This window comes from Aphelocoma coerulescens, assembly GCF_041296385.1.
Source record: "Aphelocoma coerulescens isolate FSJ_1873_10779 chromosome W unlocalized genomic scaffold, UR_Acoe_1.0 ChrW_unloc_scaf_1, whole genome shotgun sequence".
NCBI classification, from domain to species: domain Eukaryota; kingdom Metazoa; phylum Chordata; class Aves; order Passeriformes; family Corvidae; genus Aphelocoma; species Aphelocoma coerulescens.
This window is the reverse complement of record NW_027184080.1, coordinates 9,901,131-9,913,833: the sequence shown is the minus strand read 5'-3', so window position 1 is coordinate 9,913,833 and position 12,703 is coordinate 9,901,131. Positions and strand designations below refer to the sequence as shown.

General features: G+C 50.0%; 1 long non-coding RNA gene across 1 annotated transcript; it reads left to right on the top strand.

Annotated features, from left to right (window-relative positions):
• The first annotated feature begins 4,583 nt into the window (after window positions 1-4,583).
• On the top strand, window positions 4,584-12,245 carry LOC138102691 (uncharacterized). Its single transcript, XR_011147479.1, has 3 exons — window positions 4,584-4,736; window positions 6,622-6,995; window positions 7,812-12,245. It is a non-coding gene; the product is annotated as an uncharacterized lncRNA (long non-coding RNA).
• The last annotated feature ends 458 nt before the right edge of the window (window positions 12,246-12,703 follow it).

The window sequence follows — 12,703 nt, the reverse complement described above, 5'->3', positions numbered from 1 at the left end:
AGGTGAAATTTTGGTCTAAACATACTATAAACATCATTAGAAGCTTTATAACATTTTATATTAGGAAGATCTTTTAAGCAAAAGCACAGTTTTAGCCCTGGAGATGAATATACGTAGCTTAAGCCCAAGTTACTTCACTGAAGCAACACACATGCTCAAAAAACATTAAATGTTTAAAAAATTAGTCTTAATGTTCATTATTCTACTTTTGCTTATTTGCAAACTCTCAATTTTATACAACCCAGCTGGAAACATTGGGTTGGTGTGGGGTTTTTTTTTGTTGTTTTGGGGTTGTTTTTTTTTTGTTTGTTTTTTTTTTTTTTTTTTTTTTTTGTTTTTTTTTAATGTTGCTAGTTGAGACATTAAGTTTAGAGCTTATACTTACCAGGAAATCTTCACCTTAGAACAGGCCAGGGCTGTCTAAAATTCTTTTTTATTTTTAAACTAAGTGGTCTACATTGCTCCATTTTGTTTATACTTGCAACAAAGATAGAAGGGTTTTTTTGTATTTTTGGCTGAGTTTTTGTTTGTTAATTTGGAATTTTTTTAAGCATACTGTTTCATTGTTCCTGAACAATGAAACTCCTAACATCAGGCCTGGAGGAATAATCTTCCCAATAGATCAAGTTTTAGCCTTATAACTTTATTGTCACTATACTCTAGAATATATGTCCTATTACTTTAATCCTATCTGTATTACATGGATGGACACCATCTTCCTATACATTTGCCTACATCCTTACAGAACACTTGTCCCTTTTGTGCCTAGCTGTACCATCACACTGACCTTACCCAGATTTTTCCCATAAAAATCCCAGTGAGCTGTATAAAGGAATAAAGCCTTTCTAAGCAGAAAAGACTTTACACAATACATAGCAAAACAAGTGTTAGGAAAACATTAAAAGTGCCTTCTGCTACATGAACAGTTAAATATTGAAATCTTAGATAAAACCTAAAGTAAGAGCACATGGCTGACCATTCATTTCAGTTGCATCTAACAAATTTTCAAAAACATACCTATGATGCACCTAAAATAATCAATTTTAAAATATTTCATTCATAGATTTTATTCATAGTAAAATGTGTAAATTGCAGAAGGCTATTTAAAACTGATTACTGGAGTGCTGCAGAACAGCTGTACAGCGTATCACTGTTGAAATCAAGTACCATGAGAGGGTTAAAAATTCACTGAAGTATAGTGCACTTATGAAAAATGAGAGAACAAACCTGCAGGAACCAAGAGCCATGACCCAAAAAGTATGAACAGGAGGTCACTATAAATAAAACTGTAAAGAGAACAAAGCTGTTGATAAAGCCAAAGAACTTTGCCACAGCCTTAGTCATTAGCATAATAAAATTCCCACCCATTGGATGTAATCGCCCCTTACTCACATAAGCCCTTTCCCCATAGAGCATGCGCAGTAAAATAAGTGTGCACGGGATCTTTAAACGGAGACAAGAGAATGCAAAGCCCATGACTAGAGCTTGAGGTTGTTACATATACGTGAAATGTCAATTTTTTTATTGTTTGAAGTTGTAGATGCTCAGTCGGGGGGGGGGCTCGGATGGTACGGCCGGTGATGAGAGATCTCTATAAGCAGATATTGGGGCACGCTGTTTATTGCAAAGGGCGTGGGTACAAGGGCACTGCTTAGAGCTGCCAGCTGCAGCTCCAAGCAGGCCCAAGGTGTAGGAGAGAGAGAGAGCAAGAGCAAGAGAGCTAAGAGCGTAAGTAAAAGAGAAGAGCTGAGAGAGTAAAGAGCTAAGACCTAAGAGAAAGCTAAGAGAGACGAATTAAGAGAGCTAGAGCTAAGACCTAAGAGAGCGAGGTCCTTGTTACAATACAATAAATCATCTTCTGTACTGAATATTCTAATTCTCACTAGCCAATCTGATACAAGGTACAAATCCTATAGCATTTACATACAGCCTATAAGAGTTATTACATTACCATAGTGTGTTACATTTTAACTTCTAAAAACTACTCCTTGGACCCCTTCTGCTGAGCTAGTAGGGTCTGCTCTGACCCTTGGACCTGTCTGCAAGCAGAGGGTATTGTTCAATCAAGAGGGGATTACCTTCAGCCGGCTATCCCATTGTTTTCTAGTTGTTCAGTAACTAAGACTTTATATCTCAAAGGTGGCCTTCATTTCGATGTCGCTTATAGTTTTCATATTCCCAAAATCTTGTCAGGCAATCATATTTATAAGGCTTTCCTGTTTCATCTTCCCCAACATCTCCCCCGTTCTGATGAACAACTAAGATATTAGATACAGTCCTACTCGTTATTTTTTGCACACACTGAAGTATACAAGGTACTGCTACTAAAACTATAATTATTACTACTAGAAAAATCAAGCCTATTTTACAGAGCTCCCTTAGCCAAGGTGCAAAGCTCCAACCATCAAACAAACTGTCTAGCCAAGACGGATCATCTGTTGTAATTTGGTTAGCTAGATCCTTTAGGTTTTGTAGCTGTTTGTGAATGGAAACAGAATGATCGGATAAGTTCATACAGCATAATCCTTCAAAATCTTCACAGCCATGCCCGTGTGCTAATAAAAGATAATCAACGGCAGCTCTATTTTGTAAAGTGGCATGTCTGACTGCCTCTTCATCGGTTAACAAATCACTGATCATTGTAGAGGTGGCATTTACCTCCTTGCTGAGCCAACATCCCAACTTGTTTAACTGTTTTAATGCAATTGAGGAACTTAACTGAGGTAGAAAAATGCTTGCAACAATTGATTTTTCAGAGTTCCAAGGGTGAAAGTCACTATCACAGTCGCTATCATACTGATGTCCCCAGGAAGATCTAATCCTCCTGCTTTTCTTTTTGATTACCTCTTTGACACTGGGAACAATAATTGTAAGTTGTCCCAGAGCACAAGGGCCACCATCTATTTTTGAAGGTATACCTTGCCAGGCCCTGTCTCCACAGATGAGCCAAATTCCTCTGGGGAATCGAATAGGAAGTTTGTTAAAGCGATCTGCATGAGGTTCGTCATATATAAGAAGCTTAGCTTGATTACACCAAGAAGTTACATTGCTATAAGCTGGGTGACATGGGGTAACGTTTAAATGAGGACCGTTTTCTCCTTGAAAGTGAAAGAAATAGCAGGTATCCATAGTTAACGAACCTAGGATTTCTAGCTCTTGAAGGTCAGATTTATCAATTTTGGAATTATCAATATAAGTTTGGTGTCTATGGTTGGGAGTTGGAGATACATGATGATCGTCATATGGCCAATACTTATCAAAAGTAACATTATCAAAACCTTCTGGAAAAGGTATTCCAACTAAACAGGTTGAAAAAGGTTTGTCAGGGCTTGTGTCAGATAGACAGATGGTATCGGAGCCTGCAGATTTGGCTAAAGTAACCCAGACATTTGTCTTTGGTTGATTTACAGGTAAAGCTTCACTACAAAAACTAAAACAAAAGAATAAAAGCAACATGCACGCGTGCAAATGAGAAAACTCCATTCTTTTCTTGAGCTGTTTTTGGCAGATCACTTTCTTCTGGTGATTCTGCGCAGTTCAGGTCTGGGTGCTTGCTTCCTGGCTTCCACTTGCAGGGTCACTGGCTGGTGTGGAGGCGTCGGCAGGCTTTGATGCGAGGTATGGCTTCACGTTTTTTGCTGGAACCCACTTGATTCCTTCACCTGTGGAAACACACGCAAACCCCTTCCCCCACATTATAAGATTGTATGGTCCTTCCATTTTTCCTGAATCTAGATTTTTAATCAAAACTGGGGGGCGCTCTTTCAGTTTTGCTTTTTTTGTTGTTCAGAAAATGTCTATAGATGGGGGCGTGAGGCTCTTCTGCAGAGCTATTCAAAAAATTGTAAACATACAAAGCCTTGTTCAACCTCCTTTGAGGTGTGTCCTGGGCTTCTCCCCCTTTCTGTTGATCTAAAATGCGTTTTAGGGTTTGATGTGTTCTTTTTAGGGTACCTTTTAGCAGTTGTTTAAGATACTGTGAGCAAATACCACTATCTCTTACAGCCCTTCTTAGTTCTTTAATTTCGTGAGTGGGGATGGGAACCCACGTTTTAGGACTGTCAGGCTGTTGGCTAGCTATCACAGGCTTAGCTAATAGACTAAGACTTTCATCTTTACAGATTTGGCGTCTTATTTCATGCCAATCTGTTAATTGAGAATAATCTGAGCACTTTGGAGGATTTTTTGATTCAGAAAGTAGCGCTAATAAACTCTCAGAACTCGTTTTCTCCTTATGGGTTGCAAGATCTCAGCCGCTCGCTGGCGGGACTCTGGGGCTCATTGCAAACAAATCTGGCTGCTTTTCAGGGTTTCCTAGTGTTAGATTTAAAGCATCAGCTCCGGCAGAGCGGCTCTCCGTCTCCCCTGCCACTGGAGCTGCACCATTCCCCTCCGTTCCCCCCCTGTTTGCGGCTTGTGAGGCGAGGCTGAGCTGCGCGGAGGGATGTTGCTGGGCGGCGACGGCGGAGGGATACAGCTGCACGGTGCCGGAGGGCCCCGGCGGGGGGGCAGCGATGGCACTGCCGATCTCCGTGGTGGCGGGCGAGGAGGCGGGAGGGCCGCGGGGAACTGGCACCGTGGCTCCGGCACGGCCGATCTAGGCGGCGGCGGAGCTAGTCCCGTGAGCAGTGCCGTGGTTGGAGGAGTGTGAGCGTGCGTGGGTTGCGTCATCAGGTCAACGTGGCAGGCTATGATGGCGGCTGTCTGTTTGGCGTGCGGTTCGGGGAGAGCGGGAGGTAGCAGGGCTGCGGAACCAGGGGTTGGGGCTGCGGTCGCGGTCGAGGAAGGGGGCGACGGGACGGTCATAGATGCAGGTGGCGGTGGGATCGCGCTATTGAGTAGCTGAGAAGCGGGAGGCTGCGGTGGAGGCGGCGCGACCCGGCCTGGGACCACGGAGGCGGGCGGCGGCGGCAGGGCTGCCCCGTCGGCAGGAGATGATCCCGGAGCGGCGGGAGGCAGGAGCGGCGCTGCCGGGGCGGCGGTGCCGGGAGACGGGGCTGGAGAAGCGGCAGGCACGGGAGAGGCAGCAGCCATCTGTGTAGGCGCTCCAGCGCTGGCACCAGGTGGCTCGTGGGGGTGGGACGCTCCGTGTCCCAGCGCGGCCGATGTTGTGCCGGGATCGGGGAATTGCGCAGGTACGCCAGCATGGACAGGAGTAAGCATAGGAGTCTGTGCCGCCGCGGGGCCGGGGCACAGGTCGGGGCGTGCTGTGTGCGTTTGAACGGCAGGGCAAGGGGGCAGGGTTCCCGCGGCAACTTGCACAGGTGGTGCCGGGGACGGCAGCACGGCGCCGACAGGCGTTTTCGGCACCGGGGGTTGGGGGGCGGCAGGAAACTGTGAAGACGCGGCAGCGACGGACTCGGACGGGACACTGGCAATTACCGGCGCCGTATCGGCGGCGGCGAGGGGGACCTGGGGGGCTGGAAGAAGGGTCGCCGCCTGGCTTTGCGTAGGGCCGGCTAAAATGGCAGCCACGGCCAGAACAGGCGCGGCTGGGGGAACAGTAGCATCAGTAGGTAGCAGGGGAGTAGCCGCTGGTCCCGCAGGGCTATCGGCGAGAGGCGGGGCCACCATGACGCCAGCAGCGGGGGGCGGGGTAACAATGAGGGCAGCAGTGGGGGGTGGAGCCGCGATGACAGAAACAGTGGGGGGGGCACGTGGGGGCAGGGGCAAGGGGCGGGGCCGCGATGATGCCGGCGGACGGGGTGGGAGGAGCGAGGGACAGGGCCGCGATGACGCTGGAGCCGAGGGCGGGGACCGCGGGAGCCGGGGCAGCAGGGAGGAACGGGATGGCGGGGGCGGGGATGGGGGGAGCGGTGGGGGGGGTCGTAGGGTCCGGTGGGGCAGGGGTGACGGGTGCCGGGACAGCGGGGGCGGGGGGCGGGGCGGCACGAGTCAGTCGGACCGCGGCTACCGGAGCCGTGAGAGGCGGGACAGCAGGGACTAACGGGACCGTGGGGGTGGGGATGACGGGGGCGGTGGGGTCCGGTGGGGCAGGGGTGACCGGTGCAGGGACCGCGGGGGGGTGGGGCAGGGCGGCACTAGACAGCCGGACCGCGGGTACCGGCGCCGCGAGAGCCGGGGCAGCAGGGACTAACGGGACGGTGGGGGTGGGGATGGCGGGAGCGGTGGGGGGGGCCGTGCCCCGTTGCAGGCTCGCGGCGGTGAGGGGCGGGCTCGCAGCACGAGCGGGACCCGGCAGGGTGGCTGCTGCGGGCGGCACCTTTGCGGCAAACAGCTCCACCAGCGCTCTGCAAGCCGGGACCAGCTCCGCGGCAGCCATATCCCGGCGGGAGATATTATTAAAGAGCTTAACCCCGTGTCCCAGAAGTCTCTTGTAAAGACGGCTGAACGGTCAGCATTTGGGAAATTAATCAGAGTCCATTCTAAGAGGTTTTTTAGCTCCTGTTTAGGTAATTGACTTGGACCGGAGCTTAGTAAATACTTAAGTTGCTTATAAAGATGTCTGTCATGGGCAGAGTGAGTTTGTCCCATTATTGACCAGTATGATACTCACCTAGATGTCGCAGGGGGCAGGGTCCTTAGTCAGAGGTCCGTCGTGGGGGGCTGGCCAGGCTCTCCACACGGCGCTCAGGATGCTGCTGTTGGGTCCCTCCTCAGAGCTCCGGTTTCAGGCGTCGCTTGGCAACGGCTTTCCGTGCTCGGGACCTCGCAGGTGTGTCTCCACTCAGAGCTCCAGTGCGGGCGGTGCTGAGCAGTACCCGCCTGTGCTCAGGGCACGCGGCTGGGTCCCTCCTAAGAGCTCCGGTCGGCACTGCTTAGCAGCGTGGCCGTGCTCGAGGGGTGCCGCTGCAAACTTCCTCAAAGAGCTCCAGGTAGCCGCTGCGCAGCAGTAGCCGTCTGTGCTTGAGGACTGCCAGGCAATTTCCTCCCTCCGAGAGCTCCAGGTGATCGCTACGAAGTAACGGCTCCCCGTGCTCGAGGGCTGCCTCGGCAGAGTTATAGAGCTCCGGCTTTTACGCTGTGCAGCAACGGTATGCTGTGCTCACGACACGTTCCAGGTGGCTATAACTGCTCTTTTAGTTACCGTCCATGGAGAAGTCTCCCACAGGTGGAAGAAGCTGAATCAGGCCTTCAATCACGTTTGGGCGCCAGTCTGTAGATGCTCAGTCGGGGGGGGCTCGGACGGTATGGCCGGTGATGAGAGATCTCTATAAGCAGATCTTGGGGCACGCTGTTTATTGCAAAGGGCGTGGGTACAAGGGCACTGCTTAGAGTTGCCAGCTGCAGCTCCAAGCAGGCCCAAGGTGTAGGAGAGAGAGCAAGAGCAAGAGAGCTAAGAGCGTAAGTAAAAGAGAAGAGCTGAGAGAGTAAAGAGCTAAGACCTAAGAGAAAGCTAAGAGAGACGAATTAAGAGAGCTAGAGCTAAGACCTAAGAGAGCGAGGTCCTTGTTACAATACAATAAATCATCTTCTGTACTGAATATTCTAATTCTCACTAGCCAATCTGATACAAGGTACAAATCCTATAGCATTTACATACAGCCTATAAGAGTTATTACATTACCATAGTGTGTTACATTTTCTAAAAACTACTCCTTGGACCCCTTCTGCTGAGCTAGTAGGGTCTGCTCTGACCCTTGGACCTGTCTGCAAGCAGAGGGTATTGTCTAATCAAGAGGGGATTACCTTCAGCCAGCTATCCCATTGTTTTCTAGTTGTTCAGTAACTAAGACTTTATATCTCAAAGGTGGCCTTCATTTCGATGTCGCTTATAGTTTTCATATTCCCAAAATCTTTTGTCAGGCAATCATATTTATAAGGCTTTCCTGTTTCATTTTCCCCAACAGAAGTGTATGAAAATGAGCACCTGGCATACTGAATGTGCATCAGCGTTGTGGATTTACCACCTAGCACTCCTCTCTGTAAAAATATGAAATAAAATCAAATATCTCGACTGTAAGTGTGGATCGCCTTCTTGCAGACCGGGTGAAAGAACCCAGATTTGGGACAATATTGCAACAAGATTTCAAGCAAGAAAACTAATGTCGCGTTGTGTGCTCTGCTGCCACCCCAGGCTCACGATTTCGTATCTGCTCACCCGAAAAGCGCAGTGCCCGCAAACGCCCCACTACAGAGTGCGGATAAAACCGAGCATCGCGACTGACCGGAACTCCTTTTATCCTAATCCATCCTGTTGCGAAGCCCCTCAGCTCAGATAATTGCGCCACAGCCTGCAGCGCACGGCCGGGGGCCTGCCAATCCACTCCCCCCACCGAGCCGGCCCCACGACTCTGCTAAAGACACCGAAGGCACCCCCATGCCTCAAGGTTGCCTGTGACCCAGCCGGGAAAACTGAGAGGAGCGACCGGGTTGTAGTATGTTGCATCCTAACCTGGAATTCAAAGTCCAACTCTCGGCGCTGAGGAGCGGGCATGCGCACAGTGGTGTCCGGCTCGGGCAGCATGCAGGCGCAGGAAGTGCACTTTGCCCCCTACCCCTGCCCCAGGCGAGGCTCCTGCCGTGCCGGCCTGGCCCAGCCCAGCCCTCCGCGAAGCTGGGGGAAGGCAGAGCGTTTATCTGCGGACTCCCCCCATTCTAACGGTGTCCCTGGAGGTGAGGGTTGTTATTTTAATCATCTTGCACTGTGGGATATGCCCAGCCCTTGCCCTGGAGGGATCCCTGCTGAGACAAGAGATTTTGCAATCGCCCAGCAGGACTCCCTGAAAGGGGCAGCCGCTTCTTGGGTCACGGCGAGGAAAAGTGGACCCACAATCCTTTGAGAGACACTATGCAGATCTTTCTGTAACCCATTGGTCCGTCCCAGACCCTCTGTAACCCATTGGTCCGTCCCAGACCCTCTGTAACCCATTGGTCTGTCCCAGACCCTCTGTAACCCATTGGTCCCCCGCTGATCCCCTGTATCCCTATAAAAGCCACCTAGCTCTGTGGGAGGGAGAGAGCTCGTCCCTGGATTTTCCCCTTCGCCGGAGGGAACCAACAATAAAGCTACCTCTGTGCGGAACCAGCCACACGGGCCTCTCGTCTCTCTCTGGTCTGGTTTGGCCTGGAGGATGCCCTGCAGAGCTGAGCTGAAATCACGAGCTGACAATCACTAAAGAGCTGATAGCCTCTGCAAGGGCCCTCCTTTGCCAGCAGCTGAGAGGAAGACACTGGGCCTCGGGAAGGCGATCCCTTCCGGGACCATCTCTCCGGACCAGTCACCTCTTCCTGGGTCAGAGCCACGGACCCCCCCACCAGCTGAAATATTGCACCATGAACCCAGCAGCACCAGCATGGAAGCAAACCCAATAAAGACTTAAAATAAAACCTATCATCCAAAATTCCTGGTTTTGACAGTCCCTGACCACAACTACCCTATCCTGCAGGCACATCACCTCTATCAATATTTCATTTCTGAAGTTTCTAAAATACCTTAAGTTGCATGGTGGCCTGGAGGCCCCTCAAGAGCTGCTAGGGCAAGTTCACATCTCAGCATCACAACTAGCAAGTTGCGTACCTCCTAGAGAGAAGGAGCAGCCCTGATCTTCAGACTCAGCTCCAAGAGCTGCATATTACCCCAAATCTGCACAGGTACCGAAGAGAATGAGGGTGATTTCCTGCTTTCTGGATTAATGCAGATACACTACTGACAGTGAGATTCCCAAGGTCCCATCTGGGAAAAGGACTTTGAGGTACAGCTCTATGGCATAAAACACCTCCCCTTCTTTGAAAGGGAACAAAAAGGAAATACAGACAGCTGCCAGCTGACTTCAGGCAGGTCCCAATTCAGCATGGTGTCTGGCAGCCACCCTGAGGCTGAGCCTTTTCCCCATAGCAGAGCTTGGTTCTGCTCCAAGAGCCAGAAAGATGAAAATAAGAGGCTACAGAGACTTAGATACTTAACTTTAATTAAGTTATATACTAAAAGACAATGCATACCAACACATAGTGGACGACCTGTAGCAGCCATAGAACAAGAGGTGGTTTTAACCAGGCAGTGAATTATTACGAAATTCACTATACCAAAAGGACTTGCATTATTGGTGAGGGCTGAGGAAAACATTCTGCTTTGTGCTTGCTCATTACAGAACTTTGGGATCAAAACTAGCATTTAATTCAATAAGATATTATACATCTCATCAAGTATTAAGTTAGTCATTAAAGAGGGGAAAAATGTTTATTTGATGCAAAACAATCAGTATTTGTTCCTCTTGGTCAAACTACAAACAAAATCCCGTTGCTGACAGACTTTGCTCATGAAAGCAAAGCCACTTGAGGCTGTTTTCCAGAAGTTAAATGGTGATGATTTGGTAGCTTCAGTTACAACATAATTTAAATAAATCTAGTTATTCCCAAACAGCTAAAAGGTTTGTAAGTATCGAGTGAAAGTACATGCAAAACACTTGTCACGCCACAAGTCACTGCTTTTACCCAGATTACTGTGACTCGCCATGGCATAGACCACGTACAAACGCGGCATCACTATGTCCTCTGGTCACCTCTGAGCCAAAAGAGCGAGACTAAGTGAGAAACAAGCAAACAAAGTAAAACACGAGCTAAACTGCAAAAAAAAAAAAAAAAAAAAAGTATCTTGAACGTATTCATAAAGATCTATCTGAAGCGTCTCTCCTGCGGGGGTCAGGGTGCCGCAGGGTTTAACCCCAAGCACACCCAAGACCGAGACTCTGTTAGCATCACCGGTGGGCTGGCAGGAAGCCCACACCTGGGCAACAAGCGCTATTACCAAAAAGAGCAATAGCATCCCCGGGGCCACGCTTACCTCGCCACCTCCAGCATGGATGAGCACCTCTGTCACGACACAGAAGAGATTAAGCGACATACCTAGGGCGCCGTTGCTTTCAGGCTTCTCTGGGGACACTCCGTAGGCGGTGGAAGAGCCCGGAGTAGGACTGCAGCAACAGTCCGCGGAGCCTCACTGCGAGGGACTCTACAGCTTCACTCAACCGGAGTGCCTCCTTAAGAGAGAGAGGGGGCAAACATGCGAGACAACACCCAGAGTCCTCCAACACCGGGGCTACGGAGTCTTTCACAATGCACTTTACCTTGCCAGTTATATAGGGCGGAAGCAGAACCGCACGCAGCAGCCGCTGATCGATAGTGCTCCGGGCTGTGAGTCGTCACGGCAGGCTGACACCTACCTTAAAAGGCATGCAGAAGCACCTTCCTTTCTTGCTGCACTGCAGACATTAAAAATGTACTTACATCCACTGAAAACACCACTCCCATGTATACCGACTGTCATAGGTTAGCAAGCATAGTCCCAGAAGGGATGTCCTTGCTAAGGGGTGCTTACAGCTTCCTCTGGGACCTGATAGAACCTATCAGCTGGCCAGTTTGAATATGGACAATTCTTTAAGCCACTTAAAGTTGTGACCGCCTCTGTGATACACACTTAAGAATAGACAAACTTCCCCCCCCAAGCTCTCTCTCGTTTCCGGTGCTGGGACAGGTGGCTGTGGGGCCTGAGCCGGGCCCAGTGGGCCCGGCCCAGGCCCTGCTCGGGCCAGGCCGGGCAGGGCCACGGCTCCAGGATGACTCCCCCAGCAGGGCTGTGGGCAGCCAGAGCGGCTCGGAACCCCCCCGCCTCCCACCACCACCACTGCGGTCAAGATTTCAGCCGGAGCGACACCTCTGTCCAGCAAAGATCATGTGACCAACAGCGATAAGCCACACAGCTGCAAGGCCCGGGTGAGATTAACCCTTTTAGTGCTGTGAAGAGCTGAAAACCTGAGGGAAGAGAAAGAGGAGATGCTTAAAGCTGTAATTCTGTTGTGAAGCTATGATATATCAGAGTATCCCGTTGTAATTTCATGAAGATATGGGGGGTGGAGTGTTCAACTCGTAAGCAAAAGCACCTGCGCTGAGATAGGCAGATGCTAACACAGCTGTAATTTCATGAGAAGTTTGAGCGGGGAGAGATGGACCAGATGAGGACTTTTGCTCCAAACGGGACAGGAGAAAACCTCAATTCCTAGAGATGCTCCCAGAGATACTCCTAACGATGAAGATGAGGAAGACCCTTTGCTCCCAGGGAAGGAGAAGGGCCTCTGTTTTTTGTTTCTGAACGGCTCAACCTTAAAATTGTACTCCAAAAAACTTCAAGAGTGGACCCTCGAAAGCAGTTGTGGGAAAAGCTGCAAGTCGGAGGAAGGGACTCACATCACGAGCAGAGAGACCTCTTTCTAAATGGACTGAACAAGGTTATTATGGAAGTGGTAAACAGACTGAACATCTTAAGGGTTGTCTTTTTACATTGTCAGTGGGAGAAGGGAGGAAGGTGGGGGGAGGAGGAGAGTTCTAAAGGTGGTATAATTTTTTTTTTTTTCCTTCTTTTAGGTCTGTTAATAAACTTCTTTATATTCTTTCAAGTTGGTGCCTGCTTTGCATTTCTCCTAATTCTTATCTCACAGAAGGTAAACAGTAATGAGTATTTTGGGCCAAACCACTACACTAAATTGGTGTTTCCGCCCGATTACAAACCCAACCCGCTACACCAACCTATACCCACGCCCCACGGGTGGCTCCAGCTGCACATGATGCCGCAGGTCCGCGCATGGGCCATCCACCCGCGCCACTGCAAGGAGAGGCAGGGGATGCCACCCAGCCCAAGGGCTTCCAGGAGGCTGAGTCGTCCTCACCTATTCGAGGCGATACCTACTGCTGCCGCTTACTACTCTACAGCTTCGCTCGCATGCATTAAAAGAAAATAGCCTGTGCT